This window comes from Otolemur garnettii, unplaced genomic scaffold (assembly GCF_000181295.1).
Source record: "Otolemur garnettii isolate 467f Iridium unplaced genomic scaffold, OtoGar3 scaffold00091, whole genome shotgun sequence".
In the NCBI taxonomy this organism is placed as follows: domain Eukaryota; kingdom Metazoa; phylum Chordata; class Mammalia; order Primates; family Galagidae; genus Otolemur; species Otolemur garnettii.
Genome location: NW_003852486.1, coordinates 7,134,878 through 7,138,818, shown reverse-complemented (window position 1 = coordinate 7,138,818; position 3,941 = coordinate 7,134,878). Strand labels below are relative to the sequence as shown.

Below are 3,941 nucleotides of genomic sequence, written 5' to 3'. Positions count from 1 at the left end.
ACTCAGAAAGCTAAATCTGGCACAGGTAGTAAACAATAATTAGGGTATAAGTGGAAATTACATTAAAACCAAAAGACAAATGTTAATAATATCAGCCACATTACAATATTTGGAGATTTTTACCCTTATCATTTAATGAATACCTATTCTTTCATTTCATTTTCTAGTATATATCAATATATCAATATATATATATATATATTTTTTTTTTTTTTTTTTTTTGAGACAGAGCCTCAAGTTGTTGCCCTGGGTAGAGTGCTGTGGTATCACAGCTCACAGCAACTTCCAACTCTTGGGCTTAAGCAATTCTCTTGCCTCAGCCTCCCAAGTAGCTGAGACTACAGGTGCCCACCACAGCGCCTGGCTATTTTTTGGTTATAGTGGTCATTGTTGTTTGGCAAGCCAGGGCTGGATTTGAACCCACCAGCTCTGGTTTATGTGGCTGGCACCTTAGCTGCTTGAGCTACAGACACCAAGCCAAATTTATATTCTATATATGTGAACTTTGTGGAAATGTTATCTTCCTACATACAAGGTTTTTTTTTGTTTTTATTTATTTATTTATTTAGAGACAGAGCCTCACTATGTTGCCCTCTGTAGATTACCCTGGCATCATAGCTCACAGCAACCTCTAACTCTTGGGCTCAAGCAATTCTCTTGCCTCAGCCTCCCAAGTAGCTGGGACTACAGGTTCCCCCCATAACACCAAGCTATTTTTAGAGATGGGGTCTCACTCTTGCTCAGGCTGGTCTTTAACCCATTATCTCAGGCAATCCACCCACCTCAACCTCCTAGAGTACTGGGATTACAGGCATGAGCGACCACGCCCAGCCTACATACAAGGTTTTTATAAGATTTTTCACTCGAAACATTTTTCACAGCATCAATACCTTTTTAAACACTTAACAACAAATTTTAAAATATCTTGTAACAATATAGTACAGTATCAATAGAAAATCAACTACCTAGGAATTATAATGTAATCTTAAATTACAAATTGCAAGTGGTTAAAATGGTTATTCAAACAAGAAATAATGAATGTTCTTTTTCTATAAAAAATTTTTATAGCAGCAAGTGGGCGCCGGTGGGCTAACGAGGAGTGACGGGGAGGGGCACAGTGGCCCCCGGGTCTGGGTGAGCAGGCCATGGAGGAGGAACAGAGCTTCTTGGATATCTACAGCGGCCGCCTTGCCCTGCAGCACCGCTACTTCTCCCGGTCCTGCGGGGAGTTTTGCCTCAGCTGCCCTCGCCTCTTGCTGCATTCGCTCACCCTTGTCCCTGCACTGTGTGGCTGGCGGCCTACGAACTCTTCACACTCTGGGAGCGTGATCCTCTCTGCTGCCATCTTCATCACCCTCTTAGGCCTCCTTGGTTACCTCCATTTTGTGAAGATTGATCAGGAGACTCTGTTAATCATTGATTCCCTGGGCATCCAGATGACTTCATCCTATGTTTCAGGCAAAGAAAGCACTACTTTTATAGATGGGCAAGGTCAAGGATGTTATCATTAACCAGGCTATTTACATGCAGAAGGTGATTTACTACCTCTGCATTTTACTGAAACATCCAATGGAACCACATGGGATATCCCAAGTAGTACCTCTCTTCCAGAGTGCCCAGCCCCAGCTTGACTGCTTGATTGAAGTGTACAGGAGCTGCCAGGAGATCCTGGCACACCAGAAAGACACATTAACAAGTGCATGAGTCCCAGCATTCAGAAAGCCAGTATTGTCATCCGTGAGAGATGACTGCCAAGCTCCAGTGGCTGGCTTATTTTCTGTACTCTGAACTGTCGGGTGGACACAGCCCTAGGACGTAGTGGATGTCAGAGCCACAGAGCAGGTGACTGGAAATCTAAGTCAATGTTTCTTTGTATTATAGTGTTGCCCTTGTAAGGTTTTGCCTACTATTCCAACAGGAAAGAGATCTTAAGAATTTTGACATGTCAAAAGTAATTTGGCAAAGAGCACTTTGTGAGATTCCTAAGCATATTTGATATTTGTTGAGTTAGGGGGAAACTGATACCAAATCTCTTGAGAAAAGTATAATTTCCAATTGCACAGAACCCCTGTATAAAGTTAGGGGGGAAAAAAGTGAAGCCCTTCTGTACTTGTTAGCAGTACCTGTCCACCTCGCTCCTGTGTTCTGTACAGGGTTGATTTATGATGACTCTTAATAAACAGATCTTCCAAAACACACAATAATTACCTGGTTCACAGATGGGTGCTTTTTATTGACAGACAAGATCATGGCATTTCAGTAATGGATGTCAAGCTCATTAACACTTTTCTGTTACTCAGCATTTTCTATTGTTTAAAAGCTGCTTTTTGCCAAGAGGGATGAGACAAAAGGCCAGAAAGAAATTCAACTTTGGTTTTCAGACATAGGACTTTCATGTCAAAGAAGAATAAATAAACAAACTATAGAAAAAAAATTTTATAAATTAGTAAAGTGATTAGGCCTAGCAGTGTCCCTGTAGTCCCAGCTACTAAGAAAGCTGAGGTTGGATGGAGGATAGCTTGAATAAAGCCTATGAAATACAGTGAGACCTTGGTTCTGAAAAATAAAAACATTTTTTTTAAATTTATGAAGGACAAGATAATGCTAAAGCAGATACATAGGGAAAACATGAATGGGCAAGCGGAAATAAAACACATATGGTCAAAAAACATGGGGAGAAATGTTAACCAACTGCTAACCTACTGACAAAAGTGAAGATGATTCTAACACCCAGGGGACATGAAAATATACTCTCAAATATTGTCAAGATGGTGCAAAGTTTCAAATACGAATTTGAAGGCACCTATAAATTTTAAATGTTCTTCTGTTTAACTCAAGAGATACACATATAGCAGTATATATCCCAGGATTGATGATATATAGTCAGATATTCATTGGGTGTTTTATTAAGTGATATTTAAAAATCCTGGGAGGCTACTGTGGCTCAAAGGAGCAGGGAGCCGGCACCATATGCCAGAGGTGGTAGGTTCAAACCCAGACCCAGCCAAAAAAAAAAAAAAAAAAAAAAAAAATCCTTCTACTGGGTGGATAATTTGATGAGGAATGGCATTTTTACAAAGCATTAAAGTAGTTCCCTACAAATTACATGATAATTACCAAAGGAAATAGTAACTGCATCATGGAAATAACAGAAAATATCTTCACTAAGTGATCCCTAATAAGGGACAAAATAACATCACGTATATTTTGGTATGATAGTCTGAGAGGCACACAGAATCACTTCTGAGATATTTCAGCCAAATGTCTAACCTGAATCTAATCCAAAAAGAATATCAGACAGCCCCAAATTAAAAAATAATTTATGGAATAACTAAGCTATAGCCTTCAAAAATACTAATGCCATGAAAGGCAAAGAAAGGCTAGGGAAATGTTTCAAGTTAAAGGCTATCTATGGTACATAACTACAGATATGATATGATATAATATCTAATTAGTATAATACAATTGTGTACCCATGGGTTTTGCATCTGTAAATGTAACCACCTGTGGATTGAAAATATTTAGAAAAAATTCCACAAAGTTCCAAAAACCAAAACTTAAATTTTTTATGCACCAAATACTACATTGAATCCACTCCAATGAAATTATATGTAGACATTGTATTAGGTGCTGTAAGTTAGAGATAATTTAAAGTATACAGGATGGGCTCAGCACCTGTGGCTCAAGTGGCTAAGGCACCAGCCACGTACACCTGAGCTGGCAGGTTCAAACCCAGCCCGGGCCTGCCAAATAACAACCACGGCTGCAACCAAAAAACAGCCAGGCGTTGTGGAGGGCGCATGTAATCCCAGCAACTTGGGAAGTGGAGGAGACTCGCTTGAGCCCAGGAGTTGGAGGTTGCTGTGAGCTGTAATGCCACGGCACTCTACCCAGCGGGACAGCTTGAGAGGGATGAGACAAAAGGCCAGAAAGAAATTCAA

The 3,941-nt window shown here is 40.1% G+C and overlaps 1 pseudogene; it reads left to right on the top strand.

Moving 5' to 3' along the window:
• The first annotated feature begins 1,145 nt into the window (after positions 1-1,145).
• Positions 1,146-1,704, top strand: LOC100950630 (annotated as a pseudogene).
• Positions 1,705-3,941: the final 2,237 nt, after the last annotated feature.